The sequence below is a fragment of the Antrostomus carolinensis genome, unplaced genomic scaffold (genome assembly GCF_000700745.2).
Source record: "Antrostomus carolinensis isolate BGI_N321 unplaced genomic scaffold, ASM70074v2 scaffold10728, whole genome shotgun sequence".
In the NCBI taxonomy this organism is placed as follows: Eukaryota; Metazoa; Chordata; class Aves; order Caprimulgiformes; family Caprimulgidae; genus Antrostomus; species Antrostomus carolinensis.
In genome coordinates, this window is record NW_010335005.1 from 15,733 (window position 1) to 26,628 (window position 10,896).

The following is a 10,896-nucleotide window of genomic DNA, read 5'->3' on the forward strand; positions in this document are numbered from 1 at the left end:
GATGTCCCAATGAACAAAGCATTTATTTTCTTCTTAGATAATAAAATGATTGTAAAAGTCATGAAACAGGATTATGAATTAAATATGTGAGGGCAGCACAGTAGTTGCTGACCAGTATGTGGCATATGGAAAATACTTTTTAGTAGGAAATGATACTAATAGTAACGGAGATTAAAAAAAAAAAAAAAAAATCCAAATCTTGGATTCTTTTATTTTTTTAATTATTTTTTAAGAGCGGAATTTGAATATGTCTATTATCGGAGCTGAGAGTAGAGGTTCTTTAATATGATCCTGTAGCACCATGTTAGCTCCCAAATCTTTTCCTCAAGGATCGAATTTGCATGTAAAATGAGTGGCACTTGTTTTTGTCACCTATCTATAGACAGCTTTGGCTTGTCTTGCACTGTAAATTGTCCTTCTTACAACAGTTATACCTTTTAGCCTGACTTACATTCCTAAATTTACCTTCATCCCACACAAATCTGGTATTCAGACTTCTTTTTATTCAATTTTTTTTTACATCGGGAATGTAGAATTTTGAATTTGAGGGGATTTTATTTTTCTTTTTAAGAAAAGGATTCATAAGCAAAAGGAATTAAGCTTCTATCTTCTTGTTTTTTTATCTCCAGTTATTTTTTGAGTCCTATATTTCAACTTTGACAGGATAAGAAATACATAGGATGTGTGATATGCATGCAATTGTAAAAAAAAAAAGCATGTATAAATCCAGAGAAATGGGTAGGAGTAGAATGTGAATTCATGGTGTGTCAATATTATAGATGCTGTTAATAAAGTTATTTTAGTTAAGTGAAGATACATGGTAATAGAGGTATTTTTTTCTTCATTGCAGTTTCATAATGATTTCACAGTAGTGTGAGTTTCTGTATTTTGAATTTGTGTTGGATTTAAAAAACTCTTCGTGTGCGAGCAGTTTTAAGCCTGAACTCCAGATCACCTATGGGTTTTCAAAGAAAAAGCCCTATGTAAAATGCAACAGTAAACTGTGTGTGCTTTTGTGTATACTGGCAGACATCAATCAAAAGTGATAAAAAACCACTGTGATGTCATCTCATTTTAATTAAATGAAAGAAAGGAATCTTTTTGAAAAATCTATTTGCAATAATTATATTTTTTTTCTTATAGTTTGGTAATAAATCTTTATTTTTGGAGTGAAGGAAAAAAAAAGAAAACGGAGAAAATATATGCAGATGCATTTGCGAGCCAAATTTACCAAGGGAGGCAAATTAAAATCCCACTCAATAGATTCTTCTCATTCCTTTTTTTCAAAGCTTTCTTCACTTCAGTTGTTCCCAAACTGTAGTTTGTGGAGAAATATTAAAAAGGAAAATTCAGTTTGTTTTCAGTTAAAAGTTTGTTCATAAGTAATATGACAATCTGAGAGAAAACTGGTTTTGCTTCAAAAAGTTTTAGGACTGTTTCTATAAGGCTGAATACAGAGAGTTTACCCACCAGCTGTGCTGCATCTCACTTATGTGTGATTTGGTTAGTGTGTGCAAATACCCGCCAAAAGATCCAGCTGAAACCAAGGAATAATCTAGTTTTTAAGATATTACCAGATGAAAAGAAACAGGGACAATATACCTTTCTTTCCTAATTCTCTCCCCTGTATTACCTTCTCTTTTGTTTTCAGTAAGCTACTTGAAGTCAGACATTTCAGATGCAAGGAGCCAGGAATCTCTTAACGTGACTTAGGCTTTTCATCCAGGGTGTCAGCATTAGGGTATGAATTGTAAAAGAAGTTGCACGTGCCAGCAAAGGAATTTTTGAAACGCTCTAATTGCTTTAGCCCTATGAAAATGCTCTGTAATAATAAGAGTTGAGCACTAGTCACCTGTTTAAAAAGTATGGAATTGTCAAATATTTAGTAATTAATCATTTGCTCTTGTGGTGAGGTTCCTGTCAGGTTACGTTTGTACAACAATATATATTTGTTGGTCTTGATTTCCATACATTTAGATCAGATTGTTGAGAGTTTATTCTCACGTGGAAGTCCTGGCAGCATTGGTCGTATTTGTCAACTGTATTAGTCATGGAGGAGACCCACTAGAACCTACTCTTCATTGGTTCACGTTAGAACAGTAAGATATGCTACTTTCTTGCTCTGTTTTGCAAAGCAAGGATTTCTGCATTGTGCAAGCTGAAGAATTAAAGGAATCGCACTCTGAGAAGGCATGGGCTTAGTGGGGTAAAAGTCTAGCAGTAGTGCACTATTTCTCTAGACTGCCAACTGCAAGGCAAATCTAGCAGATTCTGCAAAATTTAAAGTTTTGCTAGAAATTCTATCATTCCTTTAGTATTCTGTGGCAACCACATAGTGCACTCTTGATTTATAGAATGCTGACCCTCGATTCATCTTCGTTTCTTCCATGAAGGTTAATTATAAGCACACAGGAAGACTTAACAGTGAATTGGCTTTGCAGGTAGGAGGTTCACACAAAAACTGGCAAGAATAATCTGGACAGTTAGATGAGAAATCAGATCTCTTGCATTCTGGAAAATACCATGGAAAAGTCAACTACTTGCAGAATTACAAAGTATTTTGCTTGTGTTGATCAAGCTATTCCAATTCTTACTAAATTCTCCCTAGAGCATCCCAGTTCTACCCGTCTTCGCGCTAAAGGAATCACAGAATTTCAAGCAAAACTTTCAGTTTTGCAGAACCTGCTAGATTTACATTGCAGTTGGCAGTCTAGAGAAATAATGCATTACTACTACACTTTTATTCCACTTTGGATTGCTGTTTTAGCTGTATGCTCCTTTAAACAGACAAACAGCAGTTTGTGAAAAGGGGGATGAAAGATTTCCAATATATCTCTGAAGAGAAGAGGAAAAAGCAATGAAAGGGTTAACTTCAGTATTATGTAAAGGTAACATGGAGAAGAATATTAATATGTAGATGATTGGTTTTATTACTTCTCTCAAAATTATTATTTTGTCTCAGAAATCTGATTTCAGATTGAAGCGATGAACAAATTGCCTTATATTAGACAACAGCACTGTAACACTATGCCGTGAGTTAAGGCAAATGGATTTCATTAATCAAGCTACATGTGCTCAGATTCAGAAGTGCCTGTCTTCTGACATCTGTTTTTATCTTCTACAATTTTCATTGTGCTTCCTTATTTTTCCCTTATCACAACTTGTTTTAACATAACCAACAATTTTTTTTGTGTATTATCCCTAACATCTTGTTCTGATTGTGAAGAGGCAACCGTGCCCTGTGCTGACCACGTGCCAAGTGGCTGCTGCTGTCTAATGTAGTCATAAGGTGTAGAAACAGCTCAGTGCTTGGCAGGAACAAAAAAGTATGCTGGAGGAATTTGCTTCCCAGGAAGAAGAAATTCTCTATGTCTATTTTCATCTTGCATGAGACTTGTGAAATACTGAAGTCATGTCAGGTTCTGAAGTGATTATAATTTGCTCCTGACTTTTGGTATTTTTTATTTTTGGGACAGCATTGCTCCATGCAAAAGATAGCTGAACAGTTCCATGTTTCAGTGGATATACTCCAACGTACAATTTTCTCACTCTCTTCCTTCTTGTTGGAATCTGCACTGGATAGATTTACTGCAGATTTCAAACCTGTCAACACCCAAATGTGTGACACCAGCTCTCAATACATGTGAAAGAGCTAAGCTGAGGGACATGATAATATGTAGCAAGGGAAGGAGACAGAAGTTCCGCAGAATACATTTTGTGCCATATAGAAAACTTTTCTATAAACTCCATTTTGAAATTGAGCAACTCTGTTATCAGCCTGTAGTTATCAGCAAGTTAGAAAAGAGTAGGACAGGAGTTTGAACTTCGTGACTCTCCCTTGTACTAGAATGTTAGAGGAATCTGTCTCTGCTTATACTGCAGAGAGTTTTATGAGCTGCTTAAATCACAAGCCTGAAAGTTATTAAAAATATGTGTAACTACCAACTTCAAGCTAAGGAAGTCCATGTTTTGAAAATTCCCACTGTCGTCACAGAACAGCCTCACCCTGCAGCCTGGTTGAATCTGTTCAGCTGCCACTGAATCAGAAAGTGCAGCTGTGCGTACGCTCAGAGTTTCCTTTGCAGCTGGCCAGTTCCGTCCGAACTTGCCCGGAGTCATGACGCAGCTCTACTCAGCTGCTCCAGCCCCGCTGCTGCTGTGCACCCTCGCTGCGCTGTTCAAAATGTCTCTGTCAGTGAACCACATACCGATGCTGCTTTGGTCAACTCAGAGGTAAGAAATCTAATAAAAGAGTATATCTACTGATGCTATTGCTCTGTGTGTGTGTGCAGAATATATAGTATATCATCAGTTGTGGTAAATAACCTCTGGGCGATAAAATTACCCAATAAATAAATTTGCCTCTTGGCAATCAAACAACCTAACAGATGAATTTACCCATTTTTATTTATAATTTTAGTGTTCTAAGCTGGGCAGTAAGTAAATAAAAACCATATTCTTCAAACCTGAAGATGTGCTTTATTCACCCTAGGACAACCTTGAACTAGAGATGTTGTGACTTAAAGGCACGACATAAGGCAGTCTCACAAAAAGGAGCTGACCAAAAACTGTGTGGACAGCCTTAATCCTTGCATTTCCTAACTCCTGAATCCTGATTTTTCACTTTAATATTATTTTTAGTGCAGGTATTTTAATAAACTACTGTATGTATAGACATCAGTTTTTAGAAACAACTGCTGAGTCTTGACTGATCCAAAGAGACATGTTAAATTAAGGGGTTTGCATGTACTTATGAAATAAGACTTTGAACCTGCCTTGAGAGAGCCAGATATGGATGTCTTTTTTCCAACCAGAAATTTTATTCATGCAGACTTTAAAGATTTTATATAATTACTTGGAATTTTCAGAAATATGGCAGCTTGGGCAATGCAGTAGCTTCAGGTGGGGTGCTGAACATGTACAGTTGTCAGAGGACTGTGTTCCACTTATTCAGAAGGCTGTCTCCACAGGGCATGCACATTGGTTTTGTCTAGGAAGTACTGCCCCAAAATACAGTAATCTGATGTCAGAGGTTTTAAGAAAAGGCTCCTGAGGGGTTTAGGGGATCCTAGGACTTTTTGGAAGTGCTAAAGACAAAGTGCTGTTCTGGGTGGGAAAGCAACGAGAGATCTGCTGTACTCTAGGTTTGCCTAAGGTGTGCTTTGGCCTGAGCAAATCACTTGACTCCTCCTAATTCCTAAATCCTTCCCATTCTTAACCTGGTTTATTGAAATTGTAAACCCTCTTGTGGAGAGTTCATCTCGTAGCTTTTCCAGCACATATACCTAGTCCAACAGGCCTGCTCTCAGCTGGGTATTCATTCATTTCTCTAATACAAATAATACAAAACACCAACACTATTTTGAATTTGTCACAATCCACCTGGGTGACTTCATAAGCACAAAATGCCTTCCTGTTCCATGAATAGCCTTGGTGCACAGCTTAACCCTCGCTTTTGCTGTAAGGATGAACAGAAGGGGCTGCAGGATTCCTGTTGGGTCCCTTTGCTGGCGTGACCAAGCTGTGTGTGCCTGGGCAGGGGGGGTTTTGCTTCTGAACTCCTTTGGTCATCAACACTTGTCAGGTCAGAATTCATGGGATTTTATTCTTTTGTGTCTCTATTGCTTCATTAATTCCCAGAGTGTTACTTGTGATTTCCTCTTCTGTAAACTGGGAAAAGAACCAAACCAATGGCTTCCTGGGAGGTAATTATCCTTTCAGTTAGTTCCGCTGGAGTCACGCTATGTTTCATGAGGCTTTGAGTCATTCTGAAACACATTTGAGACACTGTGTGTTATCTAGGTATCACTAGGAAGAGAATTAGACTAAATTCTGCTCTCATTTGTCCTAGTGTAAATCTTTTGTCTTTAGGCAAGTTTATTAAGATTTAAGTCTGAGAGCAAAATCTTGTTAATTTTTTTCTTTTCTTTTCTTTCTTTTTTTTTTTTCTTTTTTCAATTGCTTCTTAATGTGATAATGTTAAGACAGCAATAGGAGGACTGATAAATTTTATGAACATCAGGAATTAGATTGATTTAGTTGTTCAAGAGAGCTTTCTCCATGTATAGTGCCATACAGACAAGCATGCAACTTTTCTGGGTTTTTCATATGTGATGCTGTAACGTTGAGGGCCACAGAAAACAGATGTGTGGAAGTGTTGACCATGTTTCTTGGACACAAAATATGTGTCCTGGGCATTGCATTCTTTTCCCAGAGCTAATTAATACCAGCTTTGACATATGCCTACCCATCTCTTAAGCATTTCTAGAAATGGAACCTCCGGTCCCTGGAAAGCCACAACATATAGGAATCTGCAAAGCTTGATAAAGTTTGATTAGGTAATTTTAGGGTTTTTTTTTTCCCCCTGAAAGAAATAAATGGATGCCTCAACATCAAGGCTTTTTTATATTTAAAATACTTAATCTGTTCACCTTTATACAACATAGGCACATGTATGAATCCTAAACCTCTGTATTTAAAAGCAAAGTAAATGTTGGAAAGAGGATAAAAGTGATCCTAAGAGTCTAAGTAAAGATTAGTGATTTCTTTGTCCTACTTAGTTTATATAAACACCACACATGTTGTCAATATAAGCAAAATCTTATCAGCTAATCCAGAGTGGTCATAACAGCAAACTTTCCACCAAGAAGTAATTAGGAACTTGCTCTACTGCAGATTGTTCAGGTTTATACAAATCTAGAGCAAGAAAATCAGGATAGTGGACTGATTAAACCAGTTTCATGTTTCCAGTAATAGAACATTTTCTGGAAGAAGTGTTCCTCCTACTATGACCTTTGCATTTTTGAAAGGTGAAGTTCTTGTGGGGCAGAAATCAGTTCTGTTGAAAGTCAATGAAACAATGGGAAAGGACATTTATGTCATTTTATAAAATGAAGAAAGAGTAATACTAACTTTTATTCGCTAACTCTTTATGCTTTACATCTTGGTACTTATCAGTGATGCAAGGTTTGCAGTGAGTGATTTACAGGCTTATGAAATATGGAAACTACTCTTATGAGTTTCAGAAAGGGTAACTAAAGAAGTGCAGCAATTATCAGTGGATTTCTATTCACTTTGTGGAAATGTCCCACCAGTGTAAAACTTCAGTGATTCATTGATCAACAGAAGCTGAGATTCACTAATCTATTCCATCACCCTCTCCCAGGTTACCTGTTAGGATATGATACCAAACAGTTGAAGGATAATACATTTTGCACTTCTTTAGAACTTGCCAGTGTTTGTAAAGCTATATTTCAGAACAGCTATATTAGAATAATGTAACACTTTCCAGTCTGTCTTTTATGATTATTGTACTGTAATCATGTTATTAAAGATCGTTAGATGTCAGATACAGATGAAACATGCAACTGACATGCAGTGTACAAAGCGTAAAGGAAGTGTGATATAAATCCTTACAGGGACACTAGTAAATCAAATACCTCTTTCCTCTAGAAAGAAGAATGCAGATCTGTACTTTGAGAAAAATAAGTATTTCCTACCAAACAGTCTTTCTCCATTGAACTCAGGAAAGAGATGAAGTGGGAATAACTCAGGAAGTCACAGTGTCCTGCGGTGTCCTCCATGTGGACATTCTCCAAATAACTTTGGCCTGGAAAAATTAACCTTTATCTTAAATTAGCCTTTAAACCAATATCACATGGTTGCTTTTCAAAGCAGTAGGGATGGAGAAGTTCTTTCTGCATATGATTCACAGAAGAAACTTGCTTTAGCCATTTGGAACCAATATTCAAAATAATTTATTTCCCTCTATAGATTAGAGAGGGAGCCTGAGGATATAAATTCATTAACATTAGCTTTGTGATTGCCCCCTCATGTGTTTGTTTTAGGAATTATTTTTGCCTACAGTCATTGAAAATATATTACTACCTTCAATTATGCTATGCTTATATTAGGAAATGAATCCTTTTCTGGCAAATCCAGATTATACGTGTCTTTGAGAAGGCATTAATGACAAATAGTACAAAAGGATACAGTGGAAGCAGAGTTATTTTAGGTGTAGCTTTATTGAACTTCTATGGAGATCCTGTGTGCTAGCATGCCAGAGTAGCTTTTTGATTTTTTTTTCCTACAATCACGAGTTTTCATTCGACTGCTGCTACCAGTAGTGACATGTGAGCTTTGTGTGTAAAAATGGCATGTGAAGGTCATTTCCAATTTTTTTTTTTTTTAATTAGCTTGTTTACTTCTGCTATGCAGGAGAAAATATTGTTTCTTATATGGTAATCACAAGGTGACTGAAAGAGAAAACTGACAAGAATAACTTGCAGAAACAAGTTCAGAAACCAGCTACAAAGCAAGAATGTAAGCTCACAAGTCAGAGTAATAGAAGTCCTGTTATCTAATTGCCTACCCTTCTGGGAGCTCCGGATACAAGAGATCTTTAAAAATTTGCTTCCATCAAAAATAAGTACTCAAATGCCCATTCTACCTAGGAAGAACACTGGTCAGAGAAAAAATTTGTATGCTTAAACCTGATATGCCAGAGCAGTTAGGGACAAGCAAGAAGCAAAATACCAAGACAAGCTTTCTTTCCTCTCTTTCTTTAGTGCATTTTCTGGCTATTGGAGGAAAGAGAGAGCAGTTGGGTTTTACGTTTCCTCCTTTTTAGCCAGCAGGAAAGCAGATACATTAGCAGAGATGCTCATCATTATGAGTTCCCATGGCTGAGGACCTCAGGATGGTTCTGCGGTGGGGAGATTAAGTCTGATGTGCTTGGCATGCAGATGGCTGCACAAGGCTGTGCATCTTTGGACATAAAATTTTGTGTGAGCAATCGATAGTAGCAATCAATATGTGTGTTGGCCTGTTGCCTGTTTCATCCCATGTCATCCCTTACTGATCTCTTGCTACCCGCTTGAGGTGAAGAGTTCAAAGGGATGGACTGGTTCATTGTGTTCAATAAAGCATACTTCCAGCTTATTCACGATGCACTATCTGTGGCAGTCATGTATCTCCGTTTCACTGTGCAGTTCACAGTAAACCAGCTAGTAAAACATACTGACATTTCCCATCTGAACCATGGAGAGAGTATAGTTGCACCCAGCTGAGAGTAGCAGCCCATTCAATGAAGGGTGTAGCCTTGTCTGCTGCCACACATAGTGCTCAGCAAACTAAAAACAAAATAAATGCATGTATAATATGGTGAGTATAAGTATTAGGCAAACGCTGCATTATAGAAGAGTTATTAATTAACTGATGTAGATTTATTTTTCTAATGATGATGCTGGAGTTATTAATGTTGACTGCTTGGAAGATAAAACATCTCACAGAAGATGTTTTTCAAGGTTAGATAGCTAGCAAGAACTGCTTTGAGAAGCAGGGAATACCTTAGAAGCAAGTATGCTTTAAAACAAGATCATTAAATTTCTGAAGTTTTGAGTTCAAGGCAAAAGCTTTTGCCATTGTGCTGCTGCAAATCACTTTGTTTTGTTTCATGTGCTTTCTGTGGGAAATGCTCTCAAATCTTCAATTTTTTCTAATATTAGGCATGAAACACATTTATTTAGCTATTTTTAAAAATAAATATACCAAGATATTCACTACAGTTTTCTTTCACACAAGCCATTTATTAACATCTCTTAAATTAATCTATCTTATTTTCCTTTAATATCATTAGTATTTTGCTGTGGCCATGCAATGGATAAAGTCAGAATGCATATGTCAGTTCCTGAATAGTAACTCGGAATGTTTGTGAGTTATTGTGTTTTCAAATATCTTATTTTTAAAGATTATAATTAAATATTTGAGATCAGAAGGTTTGACTTTTCTGAAAAGCTGAGGCATGTCTATTATGATTTTTTCATTTAATATCATTAGTATTTTGCTGTGGCCATGCAATGGATAAAGTCAGTATGCATATGTCAGTTCCTGAATAGTAACTCGGAATGTTTGTGAGTTATTGTGTTTTCAAATATCTTATTTTTAAAGATTATAATTAAATATTTGAGATCAGAAGGTTTGACTTTTCTGAAAAGCTGAGGCATGTCTATTATGATTTTTAAGCTGTCAGGCTTTGTAAATATAAATTAATATGGATTTCCAAGCACAAATTAACAAAGAAATGAAGATTCTGAGTAAAACTAAGAAAATGTCAAATAATAATTTCTACCAAAGAGAAAAGATTTCTTTCCTGCATAGCTTACTTCTAAAACTTGAAAAGTGACAGACAGAAGTTCTACTAGGATTTAATTCCAACACCTGCCACACGTTGTTCTGAGTGAGTCTTCCGCATGTTCACTCTAACACTAAAAAAAGACTCTGAAGGGAGCTAGGTGTCTGCTCCTGCAGGACTGCACTGCTTTTATCTCATCTGTGCGTTCAGCTGGAGGCTTTCAATTCACTCTCAGCAATCTTCATTGGAATTACTAGGAAGTCTTGGAGTGAAATAGTGATTTTCTTTATTTGAGAAACAACACTGAAACCCTGCTATGTGTTCTTTACCCCTCTTCTGCCTCCATCTTAAGAGGCTGCCACAATTGTGTTCATTCATAACAGCTTGCTGTGCAAGGGTCACTTTCAAACTGCTTTTGGGTTCTAAAATTTAATAAGCATCTCATCTTCACCAAATTGCAATCATATAATAGCTGTTGCTACAGCTTACAGCCATTCTCTATATTCTATTCTTTGTAATTAGAACCATTTAGAGGGTGTGGAATACCTGATTTCTCAGGCTTTAGCTACTGATGTGTGTTCAGGGAAGATGGGAGATAACCTTCAAGCTCTGGGTTTTCTACAGAATGACAAAATTACCTTAGTAAAGACACCTAGGACCAAAATTTTTATAATAAATTTCAACCCTATAGACCCATGTTGCGTACTGTTAAAATCCCAATAAGTCATTGAAAGAATAATTCACAGAATCACAGAATCACAGAA